Source organism: Mugil cephalus, chromosome 4 (genome assembly GCF_022458985.1).
Source record: "Mugil cephalus isolate CIBA_MC_2020 chromosome 4, CIBA_Mcephalus_1.1, whole genome shotgun sequence".
NCBI lineage: Eukaryota > Metazoa > Chordata > Actinopteri > Mugiliformes > Mugilidae > Mugil > Mugil cephalus.
Genome location: NC_061773.1, coordinates 27,101,335 through 27,127,441, shown reverse-complemented (window position 1 = coordinate 27,127,441; position 26,107 = coordinate 27,101,335). Strand labels below are relative to the sequence as shown.

At 42.4% G+C, this 26,107-nt stretch overlaps 1 protein-coding gene across 9 annotated transcripts in view; it reads left to right on the top strand.

Annotated features, from left to right (window-relative positions):
- Positions 1-26,107, top strand: part of foxp1b (forkhead box P1b) — a 157,603-nt gene that overhangs the window by 31,860 nt on the left and 99,636 nt on the right. For 8 of the 9 annotated variants that reach the window (XM_047582820.1, XM_047582822.1, XM_047582825.1 and 5 more), the window contains 2 exons: positions 4,982-5,038; positions 21,396-21,462. The gene's annotated coding sequence lies outside the window, so the exon portion shown is untranslated. Of the gene's footprint in view, positions 1-4,981; positions 5,039-20,798; positions 21,081-21,395; positions 21,463-26,107 lie in introns of those variants that run through there. The other variant, XM_047582823.1, reaches the window with a different exon arrangement.

Genomic DNA, 26,107 nt, shown 5'->3' with positions numbered 1-26,107 from the left:
CGAGCATCGACAAATAATCTGTTAATGTAGCTTCATCTACCCTTTTATTGTTTTATAATATTAGACTCAGAATCAGGTTTATTGGCCTAGTGTGTTTGCACATACAAGGACTTTTTCTCTTTTTGGTACAAGACAAAGCAATTAAATAAAATAAATAGTAAAGCTTAAAAAAATAGAAAAACTGTACAACATAAACTAGACTTTCAATAAAATAATTCAGAGAAATGAGTAAAGGCCAGAAGCAGATATATACAATGAGCTTGAACAGCCATTAAGATTATAAAAGGTGAGGTAATAAGGTATTGCACCATATAGTGTGTTAAATATGTACTTTTATTAAAATAAAAGTATTTTATACGTGTTGCATGTAACATTTCTGTCAAAAATCTTGCTCTGAGAGCAAATATAAAGATTTATGATAATATGAAGAATAACAGTTATAGGTAATATACTGAATTATGCTTTAGTTTATCAAAAACAAATCTAAAAATTGACCAGACTTCAGTGAGTTATACCTAGAATAACGTCTGTAATGTAACAATATAGAACAAAGGTTGTTTATTTTCAGTTAATTTATTTTAATTATTACTCATTTAGGTCATGTGTCCGTGCAAACTTTTTAATGGACAAGTTGCAATATTTCTTTTCTTCCAAGGGCAGAATATATCTAATATTTATATGAAATAACGAACCCATTTATCTGGAAGTGTATTTTCAAAGCGTTGAGGGGGGGGCAATGGTGTGGTGGCGGCAGAGGAGGGGGTTGGGCTTCATAATTTGCAGCTATTTAAAGCCTTGGTTTTGGTAATGAATTATTTTGTCATCTCGACTGTGATGAGATTCATCTTTAATAACTGTAACAATTATTTTATTAAAAAGAGAAGCCATGCATTATGGCTATCTCGCCGAGGTCTCAAGCTGGAAGGAATTCTCATTAAGAGCATTATATTACCCCGGTGTGCTTTCAGTCGGATGTCCCGCTGAAATTGCATTAGGTGTCAACAATGTTTGTGTTAGAAGTAAGCAGTCATATTTACAGAGGCTAGCTTTTTTCATTTGCTGCCTGACACCGGGAGATGTATTAAAAGAGATACTAATGCTCTGTATCTGATTAAGTCACTTACAGAGAAACTCTTTTTAAAGTGTTGACTTTTAATATAAGGCCAGCGCCGAGGCATACATCTTTATTCACAACTTTTTGATTGCTTCCAGATTAATTTGTGATTTATTTAGCCTGTTATCGCCCCTTTATCCCCCGACCGTCTGCATCTCCAGAACCACAAGCATCGGGGCTGTTTGTGTCGTGATTGATTTATCGGTGTATTTTCATCTACATCCTGTGTTTCTTCTGATGGTTAGCGTGGTGTGCAACATTGTGTTCTGTTAATGGTTCCAGGCCCAGGGTTGCCGCTAATGACATGGATGTAATTGTTTGTCAGTGTGATAATGCGTGATTTCCTATTTCCATGTGAAGGTGGACATTTGATGAAGGAGGGATCTTGTCAGGAAGACAAAGTGCTGTCGTTTGTCACCGGCTAAATGAGCTTCTCTCTCCAGACATCCTCTCGGTTTTCAGCCGCGATATCATATTCGCGGATCCCCTTTTTTTTGGGCTACTTGCCACAACTTCTACGGTATCCAGTGCGTCTTAAGAAAGGTCAACAGCCTGAACGCTTTCTCGCTTGTTACCACAGAAACCCTCCAGAGTGAGACAGGGAGATGTTTCATGTGTGGAAACAGTCCAATTTTATCAGTACAGCTGTGAAACAGGAACTCAGGAATAAATCAACAATAAGATAAACATTTCAGTCACTCAGTTTGTGTCCTTTGCTGACATATAAAAAAATCTGTTAACTGTATTTCCAGAAAGACAGAAGTGAAATTACTGAGTTTGGTAATCTTTTATTCTTAGTGTTTGCTAGCAGTCATCACTTCCTTAAACTTGACATTTTTTAAAAGGAGAAACTATTTCATCATCTTCTGGGTAAAGACTTTTTCACTTCACATCTGTGTGTGTGTGTGTGTGTGTGTGTGTGTGTGTGTGTGTGTGTGTGTGTGTACAATGGAGTTTCACTGATAGTATGTATTTATTTTATCAGTTGTTTGGCCGATAATAACACATTTTGCTAAGTTTCTCTCTCCAGTAATATCATAAAGTTGTGAGGGACATAATTGCAGCGACTGAAGGTCAGGGCGGAGGGGGGGGTGGGGGGCTACCTTCATACTTTCTAAAGTCTTTGATGTAGTCGGCCCCCTGAACAGACTGCTTCTGTTTCTGATTAGACTGATTCCATATTGTAGGGTTGGGAGCAGATTCTTTCTAGTTAACAATCTAATGAACTAAACAAGCCAAACAAAGGGGAGGTGGACCGAATGGGTCTCCTGGGGGAGCTACTTACTGTCACAATTGCCCCTCTGTCTTCTCCTTCCAGGAGTCCATATCGATTCACGTCTTCATTTGTTATGCTGTGTCCGCTGCAGCACACATGGGCCGGTGTAATCAGCTAAATGTAGCCTCTGCTTTCTGATTATTACCTGGGTGCTTAACACTGATATATATATATATATATTTATATATTTTTTTTCCTTCAAGGACAAATGGTGCAGGAGAAGGCAGATCCCGTGTGAAGTCCCTCAGCTCTCGCTGAGCGGCAGATCCCTTTTCAGCGCCAGCTGTTCTCTCAGATACACCAGGCCGTGTTGAAATTCTCTTAATATAATTCTGGGGGCTCAGGAGAATAGTGCAAAACAAGCGTGCCAGCGAGGAGAACGTTGAATTTTTCATCAGTGGGCTTCAACTCGCTGAGTTAGTGGGCAGCGCTCTCATTCATGAGCAGATGTTCAGCGCAGTTACACTCTGCAGTTAATGTGAACTTACTGGCCTCTCTGCCATTGGCTGCAAGGACGTTGGCAGGGATCTGGCTTCTGAGAATTACTCCCAGTAAAAGGCGCAGGCCTGAAAAGCGTTGCCCTGGCCTTTTTTAGCCACTTCCCCCAGCCCAGGAGCTGCATCGTGGACGGGGGGCAGGCGCTGACAGCCCATCCGTCTTCAGCCCGACAGTGATGAAACACTTGCCACTGTTTGCTCGGGGAATAACGATGAAATTCCTGCAGATAATTTCCACAAGTTTTGCGTTCACTTGTGAAGACGGGGCTCGACATGCACCAACGTCACTCAGCAGGTGAAATTTTTACTGATGTAGAATAGAACAAAAAGCATTAAAAGAGGAAATTGACAGAAAGGAGCAACATGTAAGGGGTGACGCTGTGCCCCTGCTCGGTCTGTAGCTGAAACCACCCGTGTTGTGGTCAGTCTGATGGGCTGTATCCTCTCCCCGGCCTGGTGCCACGCACAGTCTGCGTTTGATGTGGTCGTATAGATCTGTAATAGTTTCCTCCTAACTGCGATAAGGGGCTATTTGATCAGTGAGTTCATGCGACACCAAAGTCTGCTAGCGGCACGCCAATCATCTTGAGTTTGTGTGAAAGTCATCACAGAAAAGTTGTGCATATGGGACTTAAACTGTGGAAATGACAAGCTCTTGTTTCCTCTGCACGTCTCATTTTCACTTTCTAATTGGTCGTTTTCAGGTTGGCTTTACGAGAGCAAAACTAATTAGTGTTTCTAAATTCAGCAGAAAAAAAAAGTCAGTTGGCTTGATTGTTCTGGTTTCCTCTCCTGTGTCAGGCGCTCAACAAGAAAATAAGACTCTAATCATTTTCAAATTGCTCGTATTTTTAAACCCCAAAGCTGAATGTCACTCCCGGTCTCTTGGCATTTTGTTTGGCAAGATCAGGGAACAGTGGTTGCCCTCTCGCCTGTGTGCTCTCTTTGTGATTCGTGGGAAGTTTGGACTTGGGGCCGGTGGAAAAAAAAACAATGCGTTGTGTTTTAGGTGGGGTTGTTTCTGCTTTGATTGGGAACGTCCTGCTGACAGGAGCAGCCGAGCAAGTTTACAGTAGCTGTGACATTGCTGTTACCTTTATTCAAAGTCCTCCAGCTGCAGCGAGCCCTCAGGAAGCCCAGCGCAGGCCCACATGGGCGGCTGGCGGCCCACAGAGAGGAGATCGAGCCCTGTTTGAGTTGGCAGACGCTCCCCTCTCGGGGAACTTTTGCTGCCTCTGCAGAAAGGCCAGTGGCGGCGGCTCTGGCGGGGCGGCGGTGATTCTCGGGGCAGGATGGGCTTTTTCCACCTCTCCTCCCTTTCAGGAAACACATTTTGGCGTTTCTTCCCTGTGTGTTTGCAAACGGAGGGAAGGAGTTAAGGCGAGGGGGCACGGGGCAGTGGGACTGAATGACAGAGCTCAGCTGTGAGAGGTGGAGTGCAGTTGGATCCCATGAACGAGTCAGCTGAGAGAGCCTGAGACTTTACGGGGCTTCATTTGAAGTGAATAAAAACATTTAGAGTGTGCCGTAATGCGTAGCCTATTTTTATTTTTCCGTCAACACTGTGGGGATTCAGTCTTCAGAAGCCAGTAATTAAAAATCCTTGATCTAAGGTTAGGGAGGAGCAGTGCTTAAATGCAATTAGAGCAATGCTCAAATTAATTTGGACTCAGTTACAGTTTTTGGAACCACGTGTCATTATTTGTTTAATCAAGGGAGTTCTTGTTTGAGATGCTAAATATGTATCCGCAAGACATTTAAAGGGGGGCACTGGGAAGCCTATTTAATTCTGCCGTAATGAATATTAATTTGAAAGTGACCTGTTTTGTGTCCCTACACTATTGCTTCCAGAGTTAACTCACATTACAGTCACGAGCTAAGCAGTGACGGGCTGAGGTGACAGCAGCTACGGCTATTGTTGAATAATAAGCGATTGTGGAACAATGGTTTTGCTTTTGTCACTTTCGCATTTGAAATAATTTCCATTGTTTTTCGTATTTTCCATTCTACCACCCCCACCCCGCAACTTTCCTTCTACCCCCTCTCTTCTTCTAATTCTTCTCATTTTTCTTCTCTCCTCCTCCTTATCTGCAGCGTGCCTGTCCAGCCAGGAGACTCCGGCGGTGACATCCTGCGGAGGCGCAGATCAAAGTGAGTGCTTCACGTGTGCGTCGGGGTTAACAACCCTCCCTCACGGTCCAGCTTTTGAGCAAACAGTTTTTTTTTTTGTTTTTTTTTAACCTCTTCTCAAAGGATTATGCATTATATGGAAGTCGCAATGAGTTTGAATGCCGCAAGATGATAAGTTTTGTTTTGCATAGTAACCGATTTCCTGGTTTCCTGGTACGCTTTTATATTGACGTCACTTTGAATGCCAAATGCGAGCGTCAGCGTGAACCCTGGCGAACGGTGACCGGCGAATCTTAACTGTGAACCTGAAAAGTAAAGAAAATTGCAGATAGTGTGCTGGATCATGTCTGCATCCCCCAGACTATCCTAGAAGTCATTACTCCTTGTGTGGTGTATAAACACGTCAAAAACAAACAATGACCCTGGGCAGACTCCACACTGCAAAACAATTTCAAAGCCTGCAGTGTAGTGTAAACATGAAACGGGGCTAACCTTCACGCAGGGAAGACTTCACCTTAAACCTGGTGTTTGTTTTATAGTCCCTGTCGACCTTGGTCAGCTATAGTGTGCATCTCTTCGCTCTTCGCTTCGGCTCGACATTTAGGTTGAGGCTTTCAGCGGAAAAGGTTGTGACGGGGTGTTTTTATTTTTTCAATATGCATATTACTTAACGAAACACGAAGGCATTTTGCAGCGTTTATGCTTTTATTGGACATTACACCCTCTCATTAGTCTTTAAATTAAAAACCACTGAGCAGCATTCGTCCATCTCCGTCGTCATGAGGACACAATGGGGGTGTAATTTCATCCGTAAAAAGGTGAATTTTGCTCCACAGGTGTAGATTTCCCATGCACGCGCTCTATACGTATCACATAATGAATATTCAGATCCCCCTTTCATACACTCCTCCGCCTCTGTGAGCTTTTCCACGCTGAGCCGGGGGTGACTGTAAGGCGATGTGAACCCGTATTTTTAATAAAGCCCAGCTGCTGAATGATCAAATAGAGTCTCTAATTAAGGCCTGAGTGTACACCCATGTAAAATTCTCTGTGGAATGCTAACAACCTGTGATATTTCCAGAGGAATTTGCCGCGCAGGTCTCAGAGAAGGGAGGGGAGTCGAGTGTTTGGTGTTCAGGAGGAGGAGGGGCAGTGTTCATGTGGCAAGCCAACATGTTGTTCACATCCGTGTCAGATTGAGGCTAATGAAGGCCAGACTGATCCTTGGATGCAAGCCTTAAGTAAATGATCCCTCTTTGAATATATTAAAGCCCCATAGCGGCGCTGTGCCTCCCTGCCGTGCCAGCGCTACTACGTGTTGTCTTGTGGTCTGACGAAAGCCGGTCAAAGCGGCAGTCACGGTGCTCGATCACGTTCAACCCGGGTTCACTTTGTTTTTGCCGCAGCATTGTTACTATTGCTATTGCTCAGTGGTGAGGAGCTACGCGAACCCAACGCTTCCAGGTTAGCGTGTCTGCAAAAAAACAGTTTGATAGTAAATGGAAAGTATGAGTGTTGTGTCGTTTGACAATGTAAATGAGCCATCTCAAATTTTTTTCCCCACCCTCTTAAGAGGGATTGCATTTACATAACAGGCTGGGGTTTGATACTCATGCAAATTGCCCGTGTAGACAAGCCACACTTTTTCTCTTTAGCAGTTATTTTTGAGTTATGCGTTGAATGAAACCGTGCTACTACAAATATTTAAAGCTCTTCACAAGTGAATCAATAATAAAAACTAGTTTCACATCCTGTGTTGTAGTTTATGGCCACATCAGCATTCTGCACAGTTGGATATTACGTTGGGCGACTTTTAAATGAATTGCGAATGCACCCTTCTAAGCTGCTGTACCGTCCCATTAATAAATACCTTTCGGTTCTTTAGTGCTGGCCCTGCCTTACAGTGAGTGAAACAATGTCATTGGGTTTTTGCTGATATAGCGTGTGTACTTCATAGATGGATGGATTGGATGGATCCAATTAGCCGTGGTCATCGCTGGTGTATTTAAGCTGACAGTGGAAGTCTTGATTTTGATAGTTTTGTGAAATGCTCTTGCAAAGTGCTTTAAAAGGCCATAAAAGGCACATTGTGAAGAATGCGCCTTTGATGCAGATTTGATTTACAACTGTGGCAAATCGTCTCAATTAGTTGTTGCATAGTGTACGATGATGGGGATGTTCCGTGCATTTATGCTTATGTATTTATATAAAATCAAGCCTGCGGTTAGTTTCACTTAAGATTTCGTGCGGGGTTTTATTGGGAGAGTGCTCACGTTTTACAGCCGAGCGTTTGCAGCGGGCTGTTAGGAGTGATGGCTCGTGGCACCAGGTGCGGAGGTGCACACGGTGTCTGGTGAGGCCGCCCGACCTTCGTCACGCCGCAGACAGACCTCGTCTGTTTGTGAGCACAGCCCCTGTTTGTAAACATGAACCGAGGGACGAGGAGCACGTTTGCCCCGGTTGAGCTCGGCTCGGCGCGCAGACAGGCACAACACAACGTGACAAGCAACAGATGTGTCACACGGGCTGAAATCAAAACAGCCGTCCAGCGCGGAGTTGTGCACACCATCAGACATGGTTGCTGTGACGAGGCGGGGAGACGGCGAGCGCTGCTGGCAGATGAGACAAGGCAGCGCCTCTGCTGCTCCCAGCTTCCTGTCTGGAAGAGGACAGGCCTGTTTGCAGGCGGCTTTGACACTCCCAGTCACTTTGTCATCCACGCCGCTTGCTGCAGCTCTGATCACATGTACACATTGCACTCAAAGAGCGTCATATCAGCCGCGTGACAGGTAGGCTCCCGATGAGACAACAGCCAAAGGGGATGTCCTTTTCAATACACTGTGAGAGTACAAACGCGCAGTGTGCCGAGACAAAATAACACCATATGACATCATTCTGAATGCTCTTATGTTGTCTTTTTTTTTGCAGTCAGGACAGAAGTTGGTGCAGAACAGAGGCCTGCATGGAGACAGGAGCCTGAAGTTGCTCTTAGTTCATCCATGATGTCCTCTTCATGCCACGCAATTGTTGCGTTTGATGGCGGCAATAAAAGTGCGGCACTTGTTAGTGTAACACAGGAAATATGTAAATGATATTCTCTGAAGCTTAATCTGTCTATTGGTCCTGCCCTATAAGCAAATAGCGCAGCTTCATATTAGAGCGGCGGGGAGAGGAACAGGAATCCATCATCGGAACAAGTGAATGAATGAAGGTGCAGCAACAGCTGCTTGACTGAGCGCGCACTACAGACTGTCACCCCACATCTGTTTACCACTATCACAGCCACATGAGTGTTTATATCCACGGGTGTAATTGAGCTATTTTCCCGAGGGCAGCTGTAAGCCACACTAAGTTATATCCCAACTTTCCATTAAAGCGTGGGGGGAAGTTTTACTGATAGTAATCACGCCCAGCAACACTGCTATGTAAATAAGGCTTATCAGCTTTGCCAATTTGGTTAAGTGGCATGTACGTGGGTGATTCATACATCCAGCTCCGTGGCTCTGACACAGGCCGCATGCAGGAGTCGTTTATTAAACATAGGTAACTTGCTTTGTTAACAAGTACGTATTCAGGGAGAACATAATCATGGAAATGATGGTGTGTTGGACCAATGTTGTGTTTAAAAGATGCAAATATCCTCACGGAGCATTCAGCCGGCCATGTGGGCAAACTTAACTGTCTGCGTTTACAGTGTATGGAAATTGAAATAGGAGTATCTAGATCTAAAACGCACCATTTCAATATTCAAATGTTAACACCAAACAATATAGTGCATTATGGCATTTGCTATTTGCATACAACGCTGTTTTGCTGCTGTAAGTTGGAGCGGCGATATAAGGAAGAGAGAGGGAGGGAGGGAGGGAGGGAAAGATAGAAACACTGAGCGAACGATACGGAGCACAAACAAAGCCTTTGTCTGTCTGTCGTATGAAAATTACATCTGATACCGCTGACAACTTGTGTAGGTCATTTTTAACATGAAACAGATATTGTATATATGTGTTTACTTCCTCCACCAAACTGAATCCTGACTCATTTAAATAACTCCAGTTTAAAGTTTTTCATGCAAAACAAATTTCACATTTATTTGAAATTGGAAGATGCTCATAATTTGGTCACTACTGTAAAAAAAAAAAGAAAAAAAAAAAAGGTGCTGATGAATGGGACAGTGGAGCAACTGCTCGTTTTAAGGAAGATAATATATTTAAATAATCCTGCACCTGCAGCCACAGGTAAACTCTCTTACTGCTCGGCTTCCACTTATATCACAATTTATACAAAGCATGAGTGACAGGGACGTGGAAAATAATACGGTCTAGACAAACCAAGCAAGGCCACAGTGCACAACAGTGTTTAATATATGGGCGTGTGGCACTCACTTAAAGGAGATCTACTTCACACAACACCTGATGAGCTCACACCCACAATGTGTTACCCACAACGCCACAATGTCATAATCTTTAAAGGTGAATGCTGGGTTTGTAGCACACGTTCTGGTGCAAGTGGCAGTTAACCGTCAGCTAGCACATAAATCAGAAAGAAGAAAAAAAACACTGAGAAGAAACGCGTTTAATCTCTGAACGGAAATGATTTGTTTGTCAGTTTGGGATCTAGTGAGTTTGAAGGCCAGGTCAACGCCTTGTGCTGTTTTTCATGTTTTGTTTGAGTTGTTCCTAAAGCGTTTTTGTGTGCGTGTCTGTGTCTGTCTGCTACCACTGCTACAGGGTGGGGGTGCCTGGTCTGGTCTAGGTGGGCGTTACGTATCTAGGTGACATCCACATGAATGAATACCAGGTCCAGAGGTTTCCCTGAATTATCACAAGACGGTTTAAATGTCATTCACTTCACCTGTCAGTGGTCATAATGTTGTGGCTGATCGGTGTGATACTGTTAAACATAATGGAGGATCTCCAGCTGTATCCAGCATCATCACTAAACTGTAATTAAGTTAAATCTGTAACTAATTCTATACGTGGTGTAATAACGGCTTGGTCTGATGAATAATTTAAAGAACGAGGGAGGCTGCTGCTACTTGATGCCTTTTTTCCATTTTGTGTTTAAATTTAGCTGGTGTCATTGTCCAACAGTGTGATTAATAGTTTATCAGTCTTGACTGTGCATCTCTGTGAAATATCTCTTTCCATCTGTCATTAAACTGCGCATGGAAATTGGCCAGATTTTCAATCCTGCATTGGTTTATGCATATAAGACTGATTTAGGAAGTCAAATATGGAATAAGTCTTTCTATTCTCTGGTGTAGTTGGTCAGAGCTTCATCCTACAGCAAGATAACGACCCAAAACTTTAGTCCAAGCTCTACCAGAAGTACCTCAGGATAAAAACTAGATGGAGTGGACCATGGCCCGGTCTCTAGACTTTAATCGAAGAGTGAAAGCAAAGCATCCTACAAGTGCCGCACATTTCTGGGAACTTCTGCAACAAAATTGGTCAAAAACTTTTGCCCGGTACTGTACTGTACTGTGCATACATCCTAAATGTGCTTTAAAGCGTAAAAGTGGGTTTGTTAGAGAGGGGACACAGACCCCGTCAAATAAAGATGAGGTCTTTCTTTCACCGTCTAATCTGTGCAGATCTCGTATGGACGTACGTGTGCAGCGCGGGACCTTTAATGGCTCACGGGCTTCACTATTTGCATGTCCTCTTTATCTCTTGAATGTACACAAGTGTGTGTACAGCAGCCTGAGCTCCCTGGGCCTTTAAGGCTGAGTTACTAACCCGATTTAAACCCAAACAAGAAGGCTTGTCCATGTTGCTGTATTTCGCCAAGTTAGTCCTGTTATTTTTTTGGTTTCATTTCTTCCCATTTAGTTTCTGAAAATCTCTAGTTTTTTTTTTCCAACTATGCAGAACGTTCCTTTTATTGAATTATTAATTTGTGTATTGAATTATTGAAGAAAGATAATTTCTGATCAGATTAATATTAACTCCCCGTGAAATATTAATGGCCGATGTTAAAAAACGATGAACTTACGGACCCATTAATATAATCATAAACAGACGTGGTGGTGGTGGTAGTGGTGGTGATGGTGGCGTGGAGTCAAATGTGCCCGGGTCTCTTTTTAAAGCCGTTCCCTCGTGGTGGGCGAATATGAAATATTGCTGTGGTCCACTTTGTGCTCAGAAGCTTGGCTAAAGTCATTGGCTAGTCCTGCCCCGCGGCCGGCTGCCGTGTCACGAGGGGAGGGGGGTCGCCAGCATTTGTCTCCGGGTCGCCGTCGTCACCTTGTCCACGGGTGACCCGAGCTACGGCCGCGGGGAAAACTTACAAAGATGTTTTGGTGTTAATATTGAGCTGGTCCCCTCTTCACCTCTGATGATTGGCAGAGCTCCACCAACAGCTCCAGCGTTCGACTCCTCCGCTTCCTCCCCCCTCCCTCCCTACCTCCCCAACTCTTTCCCCGAGGTCCGGTGGCTAAATTTAAATAGCGCTGGTGCTGCCTTTACCCATTCTGTACCTTATTTTTATCATTCATCTCTCAAGAAATGGCACAAAGTGAATTTCATCATGCAAGCCCGGAGCAGGTTGAGTCTAGTCTTTTGTCAGTTTTGATTAAAACTCTCTTTAGATTAATGATATTCAGCAAAGATTTGATATATCATTTGCCATTCTTTAGTTTGTTATTAGGATCTTCCCATTGTATTTATAAAATATGGAAATCAGAAAAAAATAAACCATTATTCTAACATAATGGTAAGCACCTTGAAAATATGGGTACATTAATTATGTTTTAAATGCTAATGCCGGTGAAGAACATAATAACCAAGACATGAAAGACTCCCTATTCAAAATCTGATAGCCAGGGAGAAGCAAATTATTTCAAATATTTGATATTTAAATTATTTTCAAATGAACTGAGACATGAGTAGAGCAGGGGCGAGTAGTTTCCCCTGGTGATCCTCCAGGCTCCTTTGTTTCCGTGGTGTGTCTCCAGCTCATTAATGTTCTAAGCATGTGAGAGAACCAGACCATACTCCACAACCCATAGCTGGATGACACCTCAGGCCCAACACACACACACATTCACACACACACACACACTCACGCACAAAAATCCCATAGCTGTTTAAAGTCCACTGGCTCTTTCAGGAAGTGATGGCCGCCGAGCTGTCCTGATTAAAATGACAATAGTCTAATTAACTCGACCTCAGTGTCAGTGCACTAAACGGCTGATGGCCCGCCAGTTCCTGTTTGAAAACCCTTTGTCTCCTCATCGTCCAAAAATATGACTTTTTTTTTTTTTTTTTTTCTCCAGCAAAATGCCTCAACCCCATTTGACGGGATTTGCTAATGGCAATTATTTCTCATAAGCTAATTAAATCTAGGCAAAGTTTTCCATTCTTTTCTCCTGTAGAAATCCTTCTGCGCCGTCCTCTAGGGATTCATCATTCGGGGTGTAATATCACAAGCACCTTCAAGCAATGTTAGTCATTTAGATTATATACAATTACAAAGTGGGGTTTTAGCGTTGAGGCCCATTTTATTTTCAAACCAAGAATCAAGTCACCCGTGGCCCTACGGTCGGTCAGCAGGTCAAACAGCCTGATGGATTTGAGCGATATTTAAAAAAAAAATACGACTTTTTTTTTTTTTTTTAATGCAATGTTTGATGGACTCGTTTAAAGTGCAAAGAAGGGATGAAAAAAGAACAACAACATTAAAAAAAAAAACTTTAACGACTGAAGAAGAAACTGCTTTTTGTTCTATTATCCTTCTGTTGGTGATTAAGGTCTATAGGGAGATAATTACGCTTTAGTCTGGAGTTAATGAAACGAAAACTTGTCTTTTCTTGTGAAAAAGGAAGGGCAGTTCTTTTGTACTGCTATCTGCAGACATCTCCCACCCTTGACAGGGCACACAGAGAATTGGTTTTGTTTTAAGGTTGCAGCCCCCCCCCCACACCCTGCCCCCTCCCCTGGCTGTCAGTCCGTGGCTGATATGAGGGATCTGTGAGGGATGATCTGAATGAAGCCACAGAGTCAGTAGTGAGGTCTGTCTCCGCCGCACTGTTGCATCTGCACCGCCTGTGATCGGCATGCCGGAAAACATCTAACGAGAACATCACAACAGGTCGTCAGGGGCGGGGGGGTGCGGGGGGGGGCTATGTGCTAATTTGAATAAAAAGAAAAACCCCGAGACTGAAATGTGTATCTGGGTTCGGAGCGTTTGCATCTTGCGGAGCTGTTAAAGAGCTCTGCTTACAGCAACAGGCATGTGTTTGGCATGGGATGACCCCGCTTTGTTGAACATAAAAGGGAACGCATTGATTTGAATTTATCACACGGCAACACGGGAGCCACATGTATCATATATATACCCCCCCCACCCCACCCCGCCTCCCCTCCCCTTTGAAACACATGGAGGTGTTGACCAAGCCATTGTCTGCAATGCTGCACAAAAGCGGTGGCCAGAGTGCACATATTAAGCCGTCCTTGTGGAAGCTCACATCTGGTGTGTGGAGATGTGTGTGTTGTTGTGTGTGTGTGTGTGTGTGTGTGTGTGTGTGTGTGAGGGACTCTGGGGCAGTCACACACACACACACACACACACACACACACACACCACACCAACAGCACTCTCACATTTCATCATCTGTTCTCCAGCACCAGGGTGCTCCGGCACAAGTTGGCCGCTCTGGATCCATCTGTTGTTATTATTTTCCACTGATAATTGGCTTCAACAATGGAATGCCTGTGTCCCCCTCGCCTTTGAAACACTACACCCTGTTTATTTTCCAGAGGTCTCATTTCTGCTCTCCATCTTACTCTCTCACCCCTCAATTTCTCCAACCCCCCTTCCGTCTTCTGTCTTCTGTCGGCTAGTGTCACCTCATCCCCAGCCTCACCCCCCCCCCCAAATCCCAACCTTTCTCCGTTTCCCCCAGATCCATTCGAGAGGGTTTTCACATGAAAATTACATCTCGACATCAGCATGTGTCACTCAGCATCTGATGCTTCTCTTTGGACTTCTGTCTCTGGAGTTTCCCACCGCGCCTGCCACTCATTGACTCATTCCTCTCCAAAGAATCAACCGAGGCAGATAAATGGAGTGAATAAGAGGAGGGAGGGAGGGAGGGAAGGAAGGAAGGAACGTGGTGACAAATTCTTGTTGGGACGTTGCTGGATGCTGATATAAATCAGTTTTTCCTACTGGTTAAATTTCAGCCTCTCCGCCACAGAAGCACGTGTAAAGTAAAGACGGCTTAAAGCATCACTAGGTGTACTTTTTCTTTTTCTTTTCTTTTCTTTTTTTTTTATATATATATAAAGAGGATCATTTAATAAAAACCAAAAAAGTGACCTACTTAAATTAATTAAAATTTATGATATTAAAAAAAAATGTAATTAGTGTTTTAGGTTGTAATTAAGCAGCAGTTTCCCGTTGAAGTCTTCATGCTCTGGTGACATTTGGTCAAATTTGATTTAGTTTCATTGAATTAGAACTGTTTGTTACAAAAAAAGTCTTTATTTTCATTAGGAGAACAGCAAAGTTTTGCAGAGACCCTCGGCTTGAAGGCACATATAAATACACAGACATTTAAATAACATGTATGAATAGAAGAAACGCCCTGAAAGTGGAAAATACGTACGGAGAAAATATCTTATTTGTGACTATTACAGAGTGGCACATCTCGTTTTTTTCCCCCAGCTTCTCTGAAATCTTCTGCTCTTCTCATTAAGGACATTTTTGAGGGTTGAGGAAGTACTTTTTCTTTCTTTCTGTCTTTCTTTTTTCTTTTTTTTCTCCTCTCCTTCCTTTTGTTCTGCGTTTTGTGACCGCGTTGATGTTCATTTGTTCTGCCTGCTCTTGTCTAATTAAAAGAGGCCAGGACAGGTAGGGCTCTCAGCAGGCATCTGCTCTGTGCCAGTTCTTCATTTGCTGAGTGTTTGTGTTTATGCAAAAGGGGCCTCTTCCTGCATATTTAATCTAGAGCAAGCCACCGGCTTTTGTTGTGTTTTGACCACATACCTCTAGTCCCTCTCAGCTGTGCCGCCCGGGCTCTGGTTCTCTCGGTCACATGCAAACAGACTTGACTAGCGTACGCTACTTCAACTGCTTCATACCTGCTACACTCACAATCGCTGGCAGCTTTCTCCTCCGCTTCAGACACTGTGCATCAACACACAGCTTCATGAACATGACGGAAATCTCTTGAACTGTTTAATCGGTGAGTCATTATCTTTACATGCATCTTCATTTTTTTTTTTTTTTATACTCCTCCTCTTCTGTGTGTTTGTGCCCATGTGGGTGCGTTTGTGGGCGTGTCCTGTAAATGACTGACAGTCTTTGTGCATGGGGGAGGAGACAGCATCGAGTTCTAGCGTTGGTCGAGTATTTAGATGATCATGTGGATTAATAGTGCATGAACTATCAGCTTCTTGTTTTATCCGTCTTGTCTGACAAAGCACAGCTGGATGAACGTAACAACATTTTGAAGAACTCACCTTGGGTTTTAGGAGATTGTCTTACTTTGGAGCTGTCTGGTGAATAAGAGGAGCATCTTGGATGGAACTTGCTAGCTTGTGGTTACACAAATTTAAATTCCTTGACATTCAAATGATAATGTTGACCATGACTCATGACACGTCTAGAAACGACGGATAACTCGATGTAGGAAATGCAAAAGTATTTTATTCTAAGAATCCTTAGTCACTTTTTCAAACTAGTGATCTCAGACCTTTACAGTAAGGAAATTGTTAAAGCCACGACCTCCATTTATACGCTGCTTTTAGCAATTCCTCTTCTTTTGTCTCACTGTCACCTCTTCTTATTTCTCTTCTGATTATTGAGCATTGTACGATGTTTAGAACAGCGCCCTCTAAATGTTACGTACCCAAAGAGTGGTGGAATACGATATTACACGCTCTTGTCCTCAAGGAGAGAAAAAAACAGAAAAGAAGATTAATGAACCAATCAGGAAGCTGCTGTCATGACACTGCTCACCTGTGATTGGCCAGAACTATGTTAAGGGAAGCCACACCCACTATTTGGCCTCAGCCAATCAAAACATAGTATAGTCATCATCAAGCCATGAATGAATGAAATTAAACCAGAAGTTTCGTTAGCAAAATTAGCACAGAGTAAAAAAACTTTTTTACAAAACTACATTTACAGCAACAACGTATGATAAAATCTGACATCAGGCCGACGCCTAAACTAGAACTTCATACAGAGGCGAAGAAAGTTTCCAAACTTTAATCTGGAGAATTACGTGTGCGCCGCTAGTGCTAAACTTCAGCCGTTATTTTTTTTACATTTACATGAAACAGCGACACACAAGCTGCAACATGATTCTTTTCTGTCCTCCACCTCATAAGAAGCAGATAGATTAGAGTTTTTGTCTTTCTCGTCTTGCTCAAATCCCCACGTCACTAGTGCGTTATGAAGTGTGAAGTGAAGCAACTAATTGAAGCTGTCATCTGACTTGGTTCTTTCTCACACACACACACACACACACAAAAAACAAACTAACACAATATTTACTTCCCCTGGTAACTGGTTACTTTCATAGTGGAGTAATTCATTTACTTATCCAGCTATGCAAAACTCATCTGTTAAATCTTTGCAACTTAAGTTGTGTTCATGACCATTAACCGCGTAGTTGTAAACAGCGAAGGATTTATATGCCCTTATTTTCTCTTTAGGTGTAAATGTACCGTCGCACAGTAGCTAATCCTGTCAGATCTATTGCGTTGCGGCGTACGGGTCGGCCATTGTCGAAAACAAGCCAGCACAGACTGCTAGCTATTGTTAGCTAGCGCCTCGCCCACTATAAAACATAATGTTTACTAACACACAAAGGGTCTATTTGCAGGCAGGAACTGTTGCGTTCTCAGATCAAACATTGGATCATTTTCATTGTTGTCTGTCACATTTAGCGCACTAGCAGAGTTAGCCTTGAAAACTGGCCAGATACTTAGCCTGTTTTATTGAACATGTGCAACGTCTTAACGCGCGTGAGTTTGAGTCAATCCACAAACTCACAACTTCAATCACTATTTCAAGCATCAACACATCTCTGTTTTACTTTGAGCCATTTCTTTCATGTCAAACCTGCACTCCCGATGAAAACATTTACACATTTAATCACCTAATATATATCTACATATTAGTATTCAGTTTTTTTTTACACACCATTATTGTTAAATACTTCCATATGTCAATAGCCTGTAAGATACTTGGAGCTTGTTTGCCTCATTTTGGGTTAATCTGACACTTATTAACATTTATTGTGATCATTTAATACATTAATTGTTAATACAGATACGTTTTAGGTGCAGTCGTAGTTGTTTATTTGGGTTCACAACTAAACAAAAAATGCATTTACCAGAGAGAAATAGAGATACGTACTTTAGTGCAACCTAATTAATGGAGGAATGTGTTCTCTTGGTTAAAAATTCATAGATGATTGGAAAATATGCGCTCTGTAGGTGTGTGTGTTTGTGAAAGGTGGACTGCATATGGTGTGTATGTGTGAAACGGTTTGTGCATATACAATACGGAGCGGTTTTTTTTTTTTTTTTCTTCTTCAGTGCAGCAGGGTTGGAGGCAAGAGTAAGTGTTAACCCCATGGTGATGCGTGAGGGCATTAGTTCCTCCCCTCGCTCATCGCATCTTGTTCTCCCTTTGTCTTTGTCGGGGGAAATGGAATCTGCAGCTTATTGATATTAATAGTGCACAGGATCTGTGGTTGGAGAGAGGCTGGGACCCGGGCTGGAGTGGAAACCTGATACTGCCAGGTAGAATCGACAGTGCTGCTTGACCCGGACGGCGATGGGTTGGTTAGAAAAATAAGATTGCATAATGCTCACTGCATGCTAGTAGCCCGTGTGTGTGTCGTACTGGTTGACCTTTTTGGCTGATCTCATTTCTGGTGCTGAGTGTGGGACTTCTCTGATGCTTTGCTTCACCTATCGATGGAGTACAGCTCCTAAACGGTGGCACAGATCCTGTGTTTTACTCTGAATCCTGTTTAACTCACTGTAAAGGTGTAAAGAAAAGATTGTTTTGGGTGAGGAGTGAAATTGTTCTTCCTTTGGCGTTAAGGCAGCAAAGCTCTGCGTACTTTTGTTCCTAGCTCAGCAAAAAAACGTGAGGGCAGGTCCAAAGAATCTGGGGGGGATCAGACAGGCCTGACATTCACCAGACTGCACTGTTGCCTTTTAAGCTTACACACAAAAAAAAAAAAAAAAGAAGCAGCCAGAATAAGCGCTGGCTGGATTGAAGTTGGGTTTAATTGGTGCGTTTTGAGTCTGTTTGCGTGTCAGAAAGTGCTGTTGTTTACAGTCTGTGGGTGTTACAATGTAATGCCAGGATCCTGCCAATCACATCAAAAAGAAATAAAAACACAATGCTTGTTTTTTCACTTTTTCTCGAAGCGGCGCTGACTTTTTAGATTTTTTACGAGACTTAGCCATGTTTTTCATTTTAATCAGTCCTTCTTAATAAAAGCCCAGAAGAAAGGAGGGAGAAAGGGGAAAAAAATAGTGTGCAGTCAGCCCTTTCAGCAGATCAGATCATACAGTAAGCAGCTGCATTTATTAAGAAGTGAGTCATGCTTTAGGTTTTCCTGTGCTTCGGAGCCGAGACAGTGACTTGGAAAATCACCCGCACACACCCTTAAAACAAACACCAGTGACCCTGTATATTGATATCGCTGGTTCTCTACACAACTCTCCTACGCCCTCTTTTTATTGACACAATACAATACAGATCCACCAGCTTAGAGGAGCTTTCAACGAGTATCACAGCTTTTTTTCATTTTTTTATTATTATTATTATTCAAACGCGCCGTTTGCCTCCGACATGATAAATAGAGGGTATAGATTTATTCACGTGCTGACGCTAAGTGGTCCAAACATCCAGGACGGGCCGGTAAAGAACCGCGACACAATCCTTTTGCAGCCTCCTATTGACAGCCATTGAGTTGAGCATTAATTAATATGGTAATGACGTGTGAAGCTTCATTAACGAGCCGCCACAGAAGTAGCCACAGATACAGTATTAGGCGTGCTTGGAGTAATTAATGGAATAACTTTACTTAGTGGTAAATATTCATGGACCCTCATCTTTTTTTGTGTGTGTGTGTGTGTGTGTGTGCGTGTGTGTGTGTGTGAGCGCGGTGTGAAGAGAGAGGAGAGCCCGTCCATTAGAGCAGCTGAAGAGCTGTCCACGCTGAATGTGGGGCCTTTTGTTGGGACCGGGTGCGTTTCAGTGGAGGGGTATTAATTCATATTTGGAACATGCAATCTTACAACAAAGCCAAAGGCGCCGATAACATACCTGGGACTAGAGAGCACATTGTCAAGCCTTCGACCCCCTTCTCGAACAGGGAAGTCCACTTCACGGGCTTATGGACAGAATGAAATGAGTTTTTGTTGCAACCACAGCCGTTCATTACCATACCAGAAAAAAAAAACATTCTGATTGTCCGTTCCCTCTGAAAATAGGGTGTTTGCTCCTTTTCTCCCACAACTACAATGGAGCTTGTGGTATTTGCATTCAGAGTGGGAATATTTATTTGGATTATCTGGTTATGTATTGTATACCAGAGTCATGTTTCTTTTTGTCAAAAACCATTTGTTGTCGTGTTTTTCCCTCTAACACGGTAGACCTGCAATCTAGTCTCTAGACTTTACAACAAAACCTTGCAAAATGCTCCTTAGCTCTTTTGAAATTGGAGCATTTTGATTCATATTCTTAGCTGAGGCCTCTCACTGAGCATGCACATAACCCTCCTAGGTGGGTAATTATCTCAACCAGGAGTTGTTCTGTTCCCTAAAATCTCAATGTGGGAGTGTGTGATGGGCTCGGTTTTCCCAACCGGGTGAAGCAGCATGTGCTTGTTTATCCTCACCCTACGATCTCTGCACCCCCACTGTTCTAAATGGCAATATTACAGCTTTGTGCTGTTTGAAATGGAGACAATTATCTGTTTAGGTATTACAAGACGGGCATTATATTACAAGGAAAAAAGGCGTACAGCTGCTATCAGGATCCCGTTGTTGCCTTTTTCTCTCTGATACAAATTTTCCATCATTAAAATGATGAAACATTTATCTAAATGGATGTTATGCATTGGGTAAACTCATTTAGCTCCCGGGGCTCTTTCAGGTGATGGGAATTAATGATGTTTAGTAGTTTGAAACTGAAAATATCTGTCATTTGTCACCACTCGCCATTGATTTACGATTCCATTGATGATATGTTAATTGAAGTGTAATGAATCACAATAATAGGGTAGTTGTGTGGGAATGGTCCGTTTTGGATGATTGTTCAACCCGCAGTCGAGTTCAGAGCGAGCTGCGTGTTGACTCGTGTTTTCAACAAGGGCGTTTAACTTATAATTAATGCTGCAACTGGGCAAGTAGTGCCGGTGTGTTTTTTATCTGTGTTCTGTCTGCTTTAGATATACACTTGCACAAATGCCTGGCCACAGTTTTGACTGCCAAATTGTAAACGGCAAAAAAGAGCAGTGGGAGTTGGAGCTTTTTTTTTTTTTTTTTTTTTTTTTCCTCCTCTCATATTTGGATATGCTTTAATGCTTTTATTCAAATTTACCTGAAATATTGCCCCACAGTCACTTCTCCGTTTACCATAAAAATAAGATTTTGTTTCCTTCTTTTTCCTTTTTTTTTTTTTTTTTTTTTATTTCTTGCATTTTTTTTTTTCTCTTTGCCTGGGTTGAGTGCTCAGTCGGGAAAAGCTGTGTGCATGCAGAGCAGCCCCTCCCCAGGGGAGTTGAGTCAGGCCAGATCAGGTACAGATAAAGTGCGCTCACCAGCAGGGGGGGCCAAGAAGGCCGTCTCCTGTCAGTAATATGAAAAGTTTTTGTCTTGCAAATAAACCATTCACTCACAGACAGCCCCATCCATTGTCCGTTTGTTATCATCAGGGGGTGTAGTGTTAGTTAAGCGGCACATGGAAATGTGAGGGATGTGTCTAACGGTGACAATAGTCGGCTGCAGGAAGATGAACCGTAAGGTGCCTTCTCCCGTGCTCTGAGCTGAAATGGTGACTTTCATGTTTGTAGCAGCCGAGGGTAGGTACACACGCCACAAACACGACCAACAAAGGAAGGCAAACAGCACTGGAATGTTGGCGACTGATTATTTTCTGCTGGTTTCTCAGGATATATAATTTGTGCACGTTATCAGTTTGAATCAATAGCAACTGGTGTGGGCTCGGTGTTGTTAGCATTTCATTTGCACTCGTGTTTCTATTTTTTCTTTTTGTTTTGTTTTTCTTTTTCTTTTTTTTTGTGTGAACTGGCTCTCGGCTGCTGATGGCCAGCACAATGATCTGCAGCGTTAATTATATCATAGCCAATAAATAACTCTGCGTTTTGTGTCTGCAGGGCGAGGAGGCTGTTTTACCACCGCTGGAAGTGAAGATTGCTTTAAATAAGCAAGTCCTTGTAGAAGGTAAACACACAATCATTCACCAGACTCCAGTCAGTCCTTCCCTGCCTGTGTATGTGTGCGTGAATGCTCTATTGAATTGGATTAATAATTGACTAAATGCAGTGTGGTTGTCTTGTTTGTGTACTGTATTTGTGCGTGTGTGTGTGCAGCGGGGTAGTGGGCAGGTGCACCCTGTCAGTGTTTTGAGAAGCTGCAGATCTGAGACTAGCATGGCGAGTCCCAGTTAAAGGTTAGTTGTGTGATTAGCTGTTTTAAAACTGAGATCGGCACCGAGGACATGTGGACAGCTGCTCTGTCTGCTCCTATACGCTAATGCCTTGTTTACCAAACAGGAGGAAGGAGTTGCACTGCACACACACACACACACACACACACACACACAGTTGTTGTGGTTGGCATCTCAGCTATTCTGGTTGATATCTGTTTTTTTGTTGTTGTTGTTTTTTTTGGCTGCTCACACCGGCCTCCCTATCTGAGAAGGGGTTTGAGGCCCCTAGGATGTGAACTTTTGGCTAGAGCGATCGGCTGAGGCGTAGTACGACTTTTGGGGAAGTGCTGTGTGTGTGTGTGTGTGTGTATTTGAAGGGTGTGTTAACACTTCAGGAGCTCAGGGCTTCAGAGGAGGAGTGTGTGTCTGTTTTCTGTCTCAGACAACTTTAGCCTGACGTCATCTCTTTCTCTCGTTCTCTTTTGTCTATCTTTTATCCTTTCTTCTTTGCCTCTCGGCTCCGTCGACATGTTGCGACTCGCAGGTAGACGTGTGACGTGTGTAACTGTACATTGGAGCAGGGTTTTTATAGTTTGTAGCTATTAAAGAGAAATGAGGAAAGAATGTAAGTGACTCCGAACCACAAGATTTGAGCTGAAACTCAAGTTCATCTAAACATTGTAGCCTTTTTATGTTTTTTTAGTTAGTTTGATAGTTATTAAAATATGTTACAGTTGTACATAAACAAAAACACTACTAATAAAAATAAAAATAGTAAATAAATTAAAAAAAAAAAATAATAAATAATAAAATAAATAATAAATTTAAGCAAAAATAATAATTAAATACAATAAAAAACATAGATAAAATGCAATAGTATGAGCGCAAAAATATACAAGGTTTGCATATCTACAAAAATTGTAATGAAACTTAACATTCTCATGAAAATATCCCTTTTTCTTTTGAATTATTTTGATAAATGAGAATAATATACACTACCAGACACACCTTCCCATTGAACTGAATGAGAAGGTGTGTCCAAACCTTTGACTTGAAGTGTATATTATACCTCAGAATAAGAATTAGATATTTTATATCAGTTTTACATCAATATTTTATACTTTGTGCTTGTGTAAGAACTCATACAGCACATTAATGGATCAGTTTCAGATTCGTAACACAAACTAAATCGCTGCTGCATGATAGATATAAACTTCTGCAGCTCAAGCAAAAGTGTCATCGTTGCTTTCCATCCAGTTTTATGTCTCCTCACTGTCACCGCCACAGTTTGTCAAACAGTCCTCTTTTATAGCGTTCAGGCAGTCACCCCCCGACATTTAGGAAACACAGCCAGGAGAAATGAAAGCGAATGATTCGTGGTGCTGTCTTTTAATCTGGAGTGCATTCTCCACATACTTGGGTCCACTTCACCAGGCCCCTCAGCCGCCTGCTCCAGATGTAAGATTGGCCCTGAAATCTTCCAAATGGTCGCGTAATGAATGTTAATGTGGCAAAATCAGCTTAATTATTGACACAAGCTTCCAATGTGATTTTGATTGCATCACTAATGCAGAAATCCCCGTGGCAGCTTATGGGATTAGTATGTCTTGGTGTTTAAAGCTCTTTTAAAGTGCAACGGAGTCAAAGAGGACGAGTGCGTAAAGAGCATGTATGATGCTCGTGTATTTTTTTCTCTGCTCTGGTTGGACAAACCGTGCTTTTAAAAAAAAAATAAGACTTAAAGGTTTTGATTTGAAGGTTTTTGACTCGTCGTATCTGTGTGTTGGAGCTGCCTCTGCTGTGTGCTGTGTGCAGGTCTGCCTGATGACATCCATCTTTCCAAAAAAAAAAAAGATACCCTTAAGATATTGTTCCATTCTGAGGGCTCCAAAATATTATGGCCTCATGTTGGACTTCATTTGAATTTCATGAATCCCCATGTAAGGAGAGAGAAGAAGAACGCGTCGTGCAAACGTGTATTTTCTTGTCGTTCTTCCCTTTTCTGTGAAGGCTTTGGTTTCTATTGCTTTTGGTTTTCTGCTGCTGCGAACTTTCTTTGTTTAATCTGCTTTTTATGGAAGAATAAACAAGTGTATTCATGAGTTGGACCCGCAGAAAGGTCGTGTTCAGATTTATGCCGGGATGAAAATAGGGCCTCAGTTATAGTTCCCTTGACTGCATTTATTGCTTACTTTAAAAAAGTAATTTCTTTATATCAGCATCAAGCTGAAAATTGCCATGTATTAGTATTAGGCTTGGTAAGCTTCTAATTCTGTGGCATTTACAGCCGGCTGTGTTTCCATGCATTTATAACACTTTGATTCTTAAGAGCTCCTTTAATCGCTTATGCCTAGCTTGGAACATAATAAACAACTCGCTGTAGCGAAAGTGCCACATGGGGGAGATTTCTAGCACGAAAGTTAAACGCCTCTGTCACTGGCAGTTTGGTTGCTGTGTTTTTCATGCACTGTAAGTACCGTAATCTACTCTCCGAGCTTATCTGCTGTAGTTAAAAAACACTGACAGGCAGAATAGATGCAAGGCAGCGTGAAAATGAAAAATTATCGCCCCCTACAAAGATGTCACAATAGAGACCGAGGCCCAGACGGAGAGCGACCGTGTGCTTCTTCCTTTTCCTGTTGATTGAGATCGCAGGATGTGTCAAAGCCTTCTAAACAGCCTCACCTGGCCACCGTCTGCTTTCCCTATCTGATGCTCTGCCTCCATGGCTGCATCAGCTGCTATCAGAACACACTCTGGCAGATCGCCCGCCTCCGTAGTTTCTCACTAAACAGGTTGCACAGTCAAATGCACGCTGAGTACACTATGTTACACAATGCAGCGACATTCTTATATCCCCTTGCATCTTTTACTCCTTCCACTTGTGTCATCTTTTGCTGTGAGGTAGGTGCTGATAATATTATCACAGAAGCTACTTAAAATATCCTTTTTTCTTTGGAAAAAAGGCCGTTTGACAAGTTCCAATCTTTTTTTCTATCAGCGTCAAACAGCTATGTCTTCTTCTGGTCTGAAACACACTGATGAATGTGTGCGGTGGTCTGGAGGTTTGATAGTGTCAGGTGCAGACGGCTAACGTGACAGCGTATTCGTTTGAGATTGACTGAGGTGGCAGACGTAAGCAAGTTTTCTCTGCAGATGGGAAAGAAAATCACAAAAGGAAAGAAAAGGGGGGGAAAAAAAAGGTGCCAAACCTCAGAAAAGATGAAACGGAACTAATAAATGGGATTGATTTCTTTGTTTTCTGTTCAAAATGTGTTTTTTTTTTTGTGGTAACTAGGGGAAAGCGTCAGTCAGAGAGCCTCAAAACAATATACCGTACTGGAAGTGAACGGGTGTCAGACATCACCTAATCTAAAGGCTGAATTGTATATTCGTAGTTTAAGACGCAGTCAAAAGTTTCATGTTGGTTTCCACTATGACTGGTGAACGACTGTGACTATGTAAGGAAATTAAAAAGAAAAAGTTCCAGAAAGCCGCAGTGATTCTTATTTGGATAGTTTTGACTTTGTTGCACTCTTTTCTTGTCATGGTAAATATCACTTTGGCAGGCCTTTCTGCTTTCTCCGTTTATTTTAGAAAACAAATCCCTTTTAGGGATAAAGCACCTGGCGGGGCTACTTAATGGAATGGCTTCAGCCCTACGCAAATAAACAGCTTGCATTTTTTGGTGTGAGATTAGGAATAAGGCTGAGAGAAAGAGAGAGGGGGAGAGGGAGCTGGAGAGAGGTGGGTAAAAACCAAACAAAGAAAGTCAACATGTGGAGGAGTTGCACGTCTGCTTCTACTTTCTACTATAGATGACTGTATGTACCTTATGGCTGCAGAAAGGCATGCGAACACTAGCACGTTGTGAGACTTGAACTTTGGTAAGATTTTCCTTTTTCAACTTCCTGTCAAGGTAAAAGCTTTTTGTTTTTTTTTTTCCTTTCTTGAATAGCTGACCAGTGAGTCAGCAGCAGTAGTTATTCAGAAGAGTTGGATAAAGACTTTATGGCTTTTCTTTACCTAAGACGTAGATAGTGCGCTAACCAGTAGGAAACAGGAAAGGGAGTGAACAGGAGAGAAGAATGAATGACTCCTGAAAGCAGAATGAGCTGTTAAATGGCTCAAAATAAAATATTTTTAAGATAATTATCTCTGATATTTCATATAGCCTACAATTTGCCACCATTCTCTGATTTAGTTTAGCTGTTGGGTGATGATGTTTAAATAATACAGAATCAAAGTTTACTGAAGCTATTTTCACATAAAGTAGATTTGTGTATATGGGCCCTTTTATATTATCCTATTATTATATTTTCTGAGGGGCGGGGCTTAGCTGGAGGCAAAACATCTCACAACACTGTAGCCTGTAAACACCGGTTAGCATATTCCAACGGACTGTTTTGGCAAAGCCAAACCAAAGTCGTCTACGAC